The sequence below is a fragment of the Cricetulus griseus genome (assembly GCF_003668045.3).
Source record: "Cricetulus griseus strain 17A/GY chromosome 1 unlocalized genomic scaffold, alternate assembly CriGri-PICRH-1.0 chr1_1, whole genome shotgun sequence".
Classification (NCBI taxonomy): domain Eukaryota; kingdom Metazoa; phylum Chordata; class Mammalia; order Rodentia; family Cricetidae; genus Cricetulus; species Cricetulus griseus.
In genome coordinates, this window is record NW_023276807.1 from 197,562,215 (window position 1) to 197,574,537 (window position 12,323).

The 12,323-nt window shown below is 38.9% G+C and overlaps 1 protein-coding gene across 1 annotated transcript in view; it reads left to right on the plus strand.

Moving 5' to 3' along the window:
- Kcnma1 (potassium calcium-activated channel subfamily M alpha 1) overlaps positions 1-12,323 on the plus strand; it is a 697,898-nt gene that overhangs the window by 529,557 nt on the left and 156,018 nt on the right.

Sequence of the window (12,323 nt, forward strand, 5' to 3'; positions counted from 1 at the left end):
TCTATACATTTGATGAGTCCCAGGCCAATGAGAGATCATGTATCAAAAAATGTAGTATACACACACACACACACACACACACACACACACACACACACACACACACACTATATGTACCTCCATACATACACACACACCTAGGGACATACCACACACCTACAATGTTTGGAAAATTGCTAGCTTTTTAGCATGCCCATCATGTGGGGTGAAGATTTTCCAGGTATCAATTCAACATGAGCCCAGGAAGTAAAGATATAAGGACTAAGACCATTTAATAGGGAGATGTGAGATAAAAATGGAGCAGAGGTAACACTTATTGACATTAAGAACAAGCATCATATCTAAACCCAAATCCATCCTATTTCATTCTGGCCATCTAAGTCTTGTCAGCTCCATGCTTCTTTTAGGACTCTAGGCTCATATTGCCTGGTTACTCTTCACATCTGAGAATGCTAGGCTAGGCCATCCTGCATCATATTAATGAGGCTACCCACACATGCCCTGTCTCCTGTCTTGGGAGACTGTCATCTTGTCCAAGTAACTAACTCATGTCCCATATCATGTGTGTTCAGGGCTATTAGGGAAGTCTATAGAGGGTAGGAAGCACTTCTGTAGAGTTTTACTGTGTTTCTCCTTAATCCAGAGGACCATTCAATGAACAGTGATATTTCAGCCCTTTCTAGCAGTAGCTAAGTAATGGAAAGTCAGGAATAACAGGCCCAACATCACACTGACTTACATTCCTTTGAACAATAGAAACACCTTCATAATCATCACCACTACTATTGCCATCCTCACTGTTACCCATCATGCACAATGACAGCTGCTATTTTTAAAACATCTACAAAGTAACCCTGTAAGACCCAGTGTGACTATGCCACATTCATTTGCCAGGCCCTGTGTTCAGCACTTTGCACATATCACCCCATTTGAACTGCCTTCCTAGAGGCTAACACTTGTGCTACTGTCATTTTGCAGGTAAGCAAGGATATGCATTTTGGCCGAGGGGCAGCAAGGCTGAAATTTGAAGCCAGAGTTTCTCAGGCTATAGGTGCTTCTGTATTTGGTTTCTCAATTAGTGGGCACTCAGAATTGTAGCCACTCTCCTCCCAAAAGGAAATTGCTAAGCCCAGCTAAATAGCACAGTAATTTGTATACTTCCCACTTCCACACTCAGAGTCAGATGTCTTTGTGATAGGGCTGAAAACTCACTTTCTGAGGCTGCAGAGGTGTCGTGTCTAGATTCCTGTGAGAATATTCTCTAACTGGCAAGAGATTGTCCAGATAACTATGAGTACACAATAACCCGGGTGACTCTGCCTTTGGTACCTGGCTCACAAATAACCCATTTGGCTTCCCAATCACCCCGATACCTAAAACCAGCACAATTTATGCTTGAGGCTGCAATGGCTCTGTTCAGCCAGAAAGCAAAACTTTACGACTAAACCCTTTGCTCTGAAATGAAATCTAGTCTCTTTGGCTCGACTTTATTAGGCCATATTGTACAGCGATAGGAGACATAAGTATCCAGAATCTGCTGTCACTAAAATGGGACTGGGTTGGCAAGCATCTTCGTCCTCACATTCAACACTGTGTCCTAAAATGGGAAAGTTGAATAGAAATTAGGGATGCAAATCAGGGCCATTTTCTGAAACTTTATTTTTAATTGAATTAAATATAGACATCTCTATTGCTATTGAGTCTGTACAGTACATATACAGATGGAGACTGAGCTATTATTGAGGTCATCGGATCAATGACAAGAGGCTAACTAGATGAATCTGGACCTGGAAATAGTGTTTAGACTAATTACCACAACAACCCAAACACTTTGAGGCCCATCTTGTGCCTGATTATGTAAAGCTTCCCCTGTAACTGCCTCCAATCTTATTTTATGGGCATCATTTTTTCCTGTCTTTAACTCAAACCCTTTAGGTTGCAGTGGAGTCTCTTTGATCTCTGGTCCACAAAGGCACAATGGAGACTCCTAGTTCCTTGTTCTTCTCTGCCTATGGGAATAACACTTGGCCATTCAACTTGTGGTCTCTATGCATTAGCATTACCTAGCAGCCTACTAGAAATGTAAATTTATAGAGCCCACCTCAAGACTGTGCTATTTGTAACTACGTTCTATTAGGTCTCCTTGAGCAATACACATGCATATCAGAGTTTTGGAAGTTCTAGACTCGGGGGAGGGGGGGTTGTCTCTTCGGTAAAACATCAGACACACCCACTGCTACTAAATTGTTGTTAATAGCAGTAGATTTTCATCAAAGTGTCTAAATTACTAAAAGATTTTTCAAAGACCTAGGCAACCCACTAAATGTTTGTGTCACCCAAAGTAAGCTTACACCATTAGGGGACTGTCTTATTCTGTAGAGTGCTTTCACATAAGCATGAAGACCTAAGTTTGAATTTCCAGCACTCATATTAAATAGATAAGCATACACATACACATATACATACACATACACACAGCCTGCTATGGCCATGAGCACTTGTAATCCCAGTGCTGGAGGTGTGGCTGTGAGAAGATCCTTAGAGCTCATTAGCTAGCCAGCCTAGCCAAATTGTTGAGCACCAGGATCAGGGAGAGATCTTACCTCAAGAAATAAAGTGAAGAGTGACTTAAAAGACACATCATCAACAACCTCTGAGCCCCACATGCATAACACATGCATGCACACCTTCACATATGCATGTGCACAAACACATGTATACAACACACAGACACACAGAAGTAGGATCATATTTCCAATACCAATTCAAGTGTTCATTCTTTCTAACTCCCTAGTCTGTCTCCCAGTTTTTTAAAAAAAGGTGCATGTGGGGGTGGGGGGGAAACACTCAATTTTAGAATGTAGGAGTAATGACATTGCCAAATATAGTTTCCTCTGGGCTCAATCTGTTGCTATTGAATTATTGCTTTCGTTGACACTGGAATCCAAGCAGTGAGAAGGAAAAGAGGAGGTTAGTCCTTTGGGGATAATGACATAGGCTGAGGCAAGAAGAGCAGGACTTTTCCCCCAAAGGAATGAAATTGGACAAGTGGAAGGAAGGAAAGACAGTTAAAACACTGGTTCTTGAGGCTTCCTTTTCTCAAACCCAAGCCTCTAAGTTACTGGATCTTAGAATTTAGAAAACCATAAGCTACTTGCTAACCAGCCCAAGATGTTGTATAATGACAACATTTCCCATAAAATACTGCTCCTAGTAAGAAGTTTCCTGGGAAGTCTTAAATGACCCAATTACACATACCTCCGTGTTAAGAGCTTAAGATTGCAGAATTTCTCAGCATTTAGAGGCCAAAATTGGTTCATTTCATGCTCCACCACTAAATTATACAAAGTTATCCATGCTTGCTTGTGCTTAGAAGTGTGGGAAAATTGTGTCTGCTACTGTCCATCTCTTTCTCCAGTTTTCCTTAGCCCACAACAACTCAACATATACTGATTGAACACTTCCTAGCTGTAGGCTACCATGCTGCTTGTTCTACTAACAGAAGACAGAGTTAGTAAGACAGACCTTCCATTCTGTAAAGAGCCAGCAAGCAAGGGAGAGTCCTGTGCTCCTATTAATTAGTCTTCTTTCTGTTCTGGTCAGATATCTGATGGATCAGATGACCTGAGAGTATATAATGCCAAATGGCATACCCTGAGCACCTGCTTCGTGCCAGGTACTACCACCCTAGGTAGTATTTCATATGGAGTGTCTGGTAGTCATGTTGTGCTTGGTTGGCCATGGTAAGTACTATGGGTATCCATGAAAGCATGTGAAGTACATCAAATGGGGAACATGAGAAAATTCAGGTGACATGTAACTCAACAAGAAAGGTAGAAGATTAACAATGAAAAATGGCCACAGAAAGATGTAGTTCTGATAGAAGATTAAAGGGAACATTCATGCCATGATGGGAAACTTGAGCAAAGAAGTATCTCTCTTAGCATTTTCCATCTCCAAGGTCTTGTTGTTGAAATAGAAGATTCTATGACTTCAGATAACATTTCTCCCTTTGAGACTTACGGTTCACATTAGTAGTTAAATATGCTAAGAGACATTACACTAAAATATAAAACTTTTAAAATTTAATTAAAAAGTTAGTTTGTTTTGTTAAGTCCAGTGCTCCACAATTTTATTCATTCAAAAATATCACCAAACCATTACTATGTACTGTGCCAAGTTCTAGGTAGTAGAGACTCAGATAAAAATGTTTTCTTCAAAAGAGCCTACGTTCTAATAGGCTATAGCACAAAATTCCCTCACCATTCATCTTGGTTCCAGTCAACACCTCATAGTAACTTCTGTCCAGTTTACCTAGTAATATCAGCTGAAAAAGTAATACATCTTTTTTGAAATACCAGGGATACTGTGAATAGAAAGTAGAGATCATAAGATGGGCGGGTGTGATACTGTAGGCCAATGGAACTTCAAATATAGATCATGCTGTGAGAGTCTTGTAGCTCACTTGGCAGGAAATAGGACATAGAAAATGAAATAAGAATCCTTAAATAGTTTGATTGATTGATTTTATGTTAGTCAGATCTAGGGATTTAAAATATTGGCCCCATTCTTGGTATGTTTTACCTTCTTATTTCTTTCTTCTTGTAATTCAATTTTGCTCAATTTCTCAAACATTCAGGTTCACAAAGACAATGCATATTATAATTCAAAACAAAGCCCTGGTTCCCTCCTGTCAGATGGGTTGAGAATGGCTCCTTGGAAATTCCTCAGTGCCAGGCTTAACTGTGTGTCTGGTGGTAGCTGCCAATGCCAGGGAAGGGTCACTTCCTGCTCTTCCAGCCTGATAAGAGTGGTTCCCAGGGCCATTTTAAGAACAGTATTATTTAGAACAGAAGTGAAGATGTTATGAACTGTTAGCAAGATTGCAAAACCAAATTCCTATCTGGGCAGATGGCAAATAGGCCAATCTTTAAAACAGTTTAACATGTCCTAAACAAAAGCACTTTTCCTACATTGGAGAGAAACCAAGAGAGAAGGCAAATCCTACAATACCAGAAACAGTACCAGCTTCCAGTCATAGAGACAGTAGTGTCTTAAATCATTTCTTCATGGCTATTCTTTTGAAAAACTCCAATGTCAGTATTGCTTTTAAACCATCTTTTAAAACTCTTTGGTACTTCATGCTCCAACAGAAGTAATCTGTGCTGGGGTAACTTTTGTTTCCCCATATTTTTAGGGTGAAATCACATGTATTAAAATGTTTTTTTCATGTGATGTGATCTGTTAATTTTTTTCTAAATGCCTTATATGGTTTGATTATAGCAACAACAACAACAAAACTCACTTGATTGTCAGCAACCCATTTATGTGGGAATAAAATGTCTGGCCCAAGTCCACCTCAAATTAATCTTGCCAGTAGTGTATTTACCCATTTGAGGTCAAAGCAACCACTTACCTGGCATTCCATCAAATCTCAAATAATGTGTTTTAATTTACATCACTCTGAAGCCTTTGGAAAAATCTGAGATTCTTTCATTCTGTTCACTCATTCTGTAAATTGTACCCTGAAATAGGCCATAAAAATGGAATGCCAAATTGTGGTGAAAACCCTGAAATCCCACATCATTTCCAAAAAGGCTACTGACCCCATTGGGATCCAAGAAGTATGGCACTGATAGGCCATTTGGCCAGAGAGGAAGAACATTCTGGAAAGGCAGATCATCCTGCGTCTCTGCTTTTTCTGCTGGCTCTCACTTTATCACCAGCACACCCACCCTTCAAACCTGTGCAGGGAGCCATTCTGTGAGGTGGCACCCTGTGGTCCTTAGCACTCTTCTCTCATTTGGCTTCTTAATTCTGTGAGTTGCTGTAAGGATCTGTAATTGTGCTGAAGCTAAGAAGGAATGGAGACAAAAACATCTACATGTCCTATTGATCAACACTGGGATATGTTCATGGGCCATGAACATAGCCAGTGATGGGGTCCTGTTAACATCGCAACATTGTTTCTTTCAGCTAGAATTGAGAGCATGCAGAACTCCATCAAGTATTCCCCAGTGACAGCACTCTGTTGAAGAATGGGTAGAAATGGCTGCACTCATTTTAGTAACAACTCCACACAAAAGTCAGCCAAGAGCCTGTAAATTCTGATTTCATGTTTATTGTTGTAGTAAAACGCTTGACATGTCCTGTGGGTGCTGTTTCTTCTTTTGTCAAAATAAATATGTTTTTAGAGGATCTAAGATAGTGTTGGTCAGTTCATGTCACCACACTGTTGTAGAATACCACACTGTAAAAGCACAGGGACAATATACTGTATAATTTGTATGTGCAAGTATTCATTCATATGTGGCTAACTAATTTTGGTTATATATTTCCATGGTTTAAAATGGCATCTTACCAGGGAAAGAATATTCACTAAGAATTCAGATAGACTTTGGAAAACAGTAAGTAGAGACTTGGTACACTAGCCTATTGCCCCATGTGGGGCAATATTAGTATGTAGATGTTATGGCTTACCCCAGTTTATTGCAGCTAGTAACACAATGATCATCAGTCTCTATAATTTTCTTTTAGTTCTTTGTTTTTGAGGTATATAAAATGGCATCTATTTCAATTAAAGTGGTGTACTTATTTTCAATTAAAAAAGGATGAGTGTTTGATAACCTTCAGGGTCATTTGTATGGCTCTTGGGGTAGGGATGGATTTTTTTTTTCAGAATTGTTTGGCTCTAATTGATATAGTTATTCACTGGCAACAGAACTCACCGTGGCTGTTATAGACCTCAGCCAGGAGAGTTGAATTGCTCACATTCACCAGGCTGTTAGCATTAGAGAAACACAGTTTCTTTCTAATCAGGTGAAGCACAAAAAATTAAAGGTGTCATTCCCAACCAATCATTAGTATCACATTCAGAACCTGGGATCAGGAAGGAGTGAGTTTGCAGAGAGCCAAGGCTGATGGTTCTGGTTGGAAGGTACATTGACTGCTGTCTGCCCATGGGTTGTTGTAAAAACCATTTACTTGGGAGGTTCAACTAGACTGGTTGAAAAATTAGGTTGTGAAGGGTAGATAAATAAAACCATAAGAGGTGTAGACAGGCTAGTCCAGTTGCTCATTCTCTTTTCTCACTGAGGATTCTGTGTGTTTGATGAATAAGGACCTACAGCACATCACCTGCTCATCTTGCTAGGAGCCCTTCTGAGACAGCTGGTGTTTGATGTGACAGCCAGAGGATAAATTGCTGCCTCAGGAAATGCTTTGCCTTTGACTGATTGCTGAATGGCTGGAAAATTAATTTTGGCACCTTTCCTTAAGTCGTTTTGGTCCCATTCCTTCATTTTTCTGCTGGGAAATGTGTCTTCACATTACGGTTTAAAATACATTGACGATAGAAATGTGGGGAATAGCATGTACTATTTACAGAAAGAACTTGTAGGCTGGGACAGTTCTACTTCATAGAGTAAAACGATAATTTTTTTTTCTTTTGCTCAGAACTCCCTTTCCAGCTAAGCTCAACATCAGTGGTTCTCCTTGCTGGATGCTCACAATAATGAGTTCACACTTGAGCTCCTGAGTCCTTGATAAGGGGCTAGGTTGCTGTCCCCACATTGAGTACTTGTATATAACAAACCCTCTCTGTCCATATATAACATCTCTGGACACCTATCTTATTATCACTTAGCAGGAGGCATTTGTGTGAGATATTTATCCGGGCAAGAGCTCTAAATCGTCTTTGTGCCACTGATTGGCTTTGTGACTGACTTTAAGTAGGTGTGTCTCAGAATGACAACAGTTCCCTAAACTCTCTCCAAATTGTTTTATGCACGGTCTCTCTCCCTCTCTTGTTGCTAAACACACAGTTTTAAAATTCAACCTATTTTACATTTACGACTCCTCTCCTGTGGTGGTTCCATTGACATAGATGAAAGGGATGTGGTTTTTTTTTTTTTTTTTTGTTGTTGTTGTTTTGTTTGTTTGTTTGTTTTTGTCATTGCTTGTTAACATGCTTGAGACTTAGGAAGCTAAACCACGATCAAATGTCATGGGTTAAGCCCTGATACAGGCTAGGGAGAGTGAAGTTCCATTTCCCTATATTGGGATATGGTACAGTGTCATAGTGTTAAGTAGATAGTCAGATGTCCGAGGAATTGTTTGTCACAGGGTCCAGCTGAACTCCTCCATTTTAATCAGCAGCTTAGGAAGCCGGAAACTATAAGGGCAGGATTTTGATTACTGGTCCAAAGAATAGAGTCTGGGTTTGAGATATAGCAGTTAGTGGAGTGCTTGCATGGCAGTGTTCCATCTCTAGTACTAATAAACTGGGTATGGCGATGCAGTCCTGTAATCCCAGCACTTGGGAGGCAGAGACAAGGACAGAAGTTCAAATTCAAGGCCATCCTTGGTCTCATGGCAAACTCAAGATAGCCTGGATATCTCATATGGTTAAAAAAAATGGGATATGAGTTTAATGTTTTGGTCCTTGGTGACATGATGTTCTAAACTGCCCTTGAGCTCCTAATATTATTGTGTAGCCAGACAAGGCATTCTATTAAAAGACAAGCTGCACTCTTACTCTGCATTCTGTTTGCCCTTAGCTCTTGGGGATGCTCTGTAATCAACTCCACCTTTCCTCTGCACAGTGTTCTGCAAGGCTTCTCTGAATTCTTTCAATGCACATTGCAAGGCCTGAGGAGATCCTGCTGACAACAGGGCTGATTCCCGACCCTGACTCACTCGTTTCATGGTTTAACATCCTTGAGTTTAGTTGTTATCAGTTACAATCATGAGGGCTGTAAATGTTTTTCAATTGTGATGAAATGCATATGACATAAAAACTAACCACTGTAGCCATTTTTAAGTGTGTAGCTCATTGGCATGAAGTACATTTACATGGCTGTGTAGCCATCACCACCATCCATCTTCAGAATTTTTCTCGTTTTGCACAATTGACACTTTGTACCATGAAAACAATGACTGCCCCCAACCTCTGCCACCACCTTTGCACTGTCTATTCTAGGATTTCAGGAATGGGCCTCAAGTAACTAAACCTATCCCCCCCTACACTAAATACTTGTCTTTTGTGATTATGGTCTTCTTGACTTAGCATAATGTTGTCAGGTTTATCCATACTGCAGCATGTGTCAGAATTTCCTTTCTTGAGAAGGCTGAAATATGCCTTTGAGGATCTGCACATCCTTCCATGGACACTTGGGTCCCTTCAAACTCTAAGTTATCATAAGTAATGCTATTATGATCCCTTCCCATTTTCTCTAGTTATGAATTCAGGAGCAGAAATGCTGGCCATATAGCAATTATATTTTGAATTCAAGAACTACTCCACTGTTTCCCATAGCATCTGGACCAGTTTACATCCCTACTAACTACATGTCTTTTGAAAAGATGCTAGTGTAATTAAATTAGCAGTTTTATATTTGTGTGTGTGTGTGTGTGTGTGTGTGTGTGTGTTTGTGTTTGATGCCTTAATTGGTAATTTTAAAATACATTGTAGGTTGTGCATGTGTAAATAACTCCAAAGATTTGAAGGGCTTAAAGAGTCAGGACAATGAATTTTGAACTACTTACCATTTGTACAGTTGATTTGATGCCACTATGTCCAGCCTTGTGGATACCATCAGAGAATTTACATATGGATGTGGAAGAGGGATTTTGTTTTTTAGAATAGTTTGAACTTTTTTTTTTTACATTTTTTTGACTTAGAGTCCACAACCACTTCAGATTAGCCACAGAAGCAAAGTTTGGGGAAAAGAAATGTGCAAAATCAAAGGAAGACAGATGTATCTAGTAGAATGCTCACTTTTATCCTATCCAAGTAATGTAGTGCTTTTTCCAACATAAGGAAAAATGTGGGAAAGAAAACACCAGTTTAAAATCATATTTAATCTGCCTCTAGATAAGCCTTACAATAGCAAACATATTCAGTAAATATTTCCTGAGTGAATGAATCAATGAAATATTTTTGCTAAGTTTAACAGAAGCATGACCAATATTGTTATTTGATAAAGCATCTGTTTCTACCTATTTACCAAATTTATTGATTAACCTATAGCAAAAACTTGTTCTAAAATGTTAATATTCCTTATACACAGAGGCATGAAAATAATGACCATAATTAAACGATTAATCTTAAAATCATATTAACTGGAGAATAACAGTAACATTAAGGTAAGGTTTACATCGTCAGTATTTTTGAAAATCACTTGTAACGTTAAAATTAGAGAAAATGTCTGGCATATTATTAAAGCACTGTCCAAGCACAAGGATAGGAGGTGGGCATGAAATATGAAGTCCCACCCCTGGCTGAGGAGTTACTGACAATTGATAGCTGTTGGGAAAAGAAGCATCAATTGTCATTAAAGGCATGGCTCCTGGTAGGTCAACCATACTTTAGTAGATTAACACACATCCAAGAGTTATATGAGCAGCACAAATTGGACTTGATGAATTAAAAGATTTTTTTAAAAAGGGACAGAAAAATGGGTGGGTAGGAGTTTCGGGTTGTGGTAAGACTTAAGGGAGGTGGTTAATTAAGATAAAAATACATTGTGTGAAATCCTCAAAGGACTGATAAAAAGTGTTAAATAACAAAAAATGCTTTAATATAAAAGTCTCTTAAAAATAGGTAGAACTCATACTTCAGGTAAACTCTTTTCCCACAAAGCCCTCCTTTAAGTTTTATAATTAGCTGTAGTTCATATGGTATCCTCTGTACCATCAAAAATTATGGTAATATTGTTGCTAAAATATTCTATATTATGAAATGTTTACTAATGCACACTAAACATCATTTAAATTAGAGTTGCTAAATATCATATTTGAAAATTATTGAGAACTTAGATTTGGAAAAATTAAGAAGTTCATGCTTTACTGAACACATTATGATATATATATATATATATATATATATATATATATATATATATATATATAATTTAGCAGCAGAAATGGCTGAGGGACAACTCCTTTTCTCAAGTCCTTCACTATGGGGTAGACCAGTTTGTAGATAATCAGCCAGTAGCCCACAGCACAGGTTAACTAACACCTGACATACAGGAGCAGGCAGACCAGGCCCTCCCAAGGAGGTTAATTTATGGCCTCAGATTTCACAGGCTGAGCATGAAGCAGATGAACAGCATGGGAGTAGGGAGCATTCCATTTACTTCTCAAATTTTCATTCTGGATTTTGGCTGCCAGGGCATAACCACATCATTGAAGCCTCTGCCCTTTCCCAGGCTCCCTTGTCTCCTTCAAATCCCAGTGTTGCATTTTTCTCAAGTTAACTGACTGATCAACCATGGCTAGGATTCCTTACAGAACAAGACCAGAACACATTGTTACCAGCTATATTGTGGATAGAACAGCTTCCTGTTGTCTTCCTGTAAGTCAAGCCATCACAGGAAGTGAAGCACAGGAGGCTGCATCTTAGAGACAGCCAAGGAGACCACTGAGACTGATTCCTCAGCTCCCAGAGTGGTTCAGCCTTCTTGTCTAGTTTACTAGTTTTCAAAGATTTGACTCCAGGGAAAGCACCTTGCTTGCAGATGGTTGTTGAGAAACCCAGCTAGACCGTGTTATTTAGAAAAACCAAAAGCATGCATTTTAATGAAGTTTTGGGCATGACCCCTTTGAAACTATATTTTGATTATTGTGTTATTCTAAATAGGGTGAAAAAAATTTTTTCCAAAGTAGAAGTGTATAGAGTATAGTGCATATACATATGTGTATGTATGCCTGTGTAAAAGTCTTCAGACAATACATTAATCTATTTTAAAAACTAGTATTCTACCACTCAGAGATAATTGTTACTGTTCTGCTATCAACATTTCTAGACATTTTCATATGGCCCTATAAATATAAAACCAGAGAGAACTTGTTAGTGATTAAGAGCACTCACTCACCTTTCAAAGGACTTGAGTTCAGTTCCTAGTACCCCCACACTGAGTGGCTCAGAACCACCAGTAACTCCAGAAGATTTGATGCTTTCTTCTGGCCTCCACTGATACCCATGTCCACATGGCATTCACTCATACATACACACATCTACATATATAAATAAAAGAATCCAAAAATTTCATCAGGATTCCTCATTGATTTTTAAAATTTCATGTGACCTAAGTTACATGAAAAGGTATCATATGTGATTGTGATGTAGAAACATCATAACTTTCAAGAGTGGAACAAACCCACAGCCCCTTGACTTTGTCTTACCTGTTTAAATACTTGACTGTAGATGCTTTAAATAGGAGGCCTGCATAAAGAGTATATGGTTTCATGAATTTTGAAAACACCTGCAAAATTGCTCTCCAGAATTTTTTGTCAGCTGATAACTTGTCCACAATTAT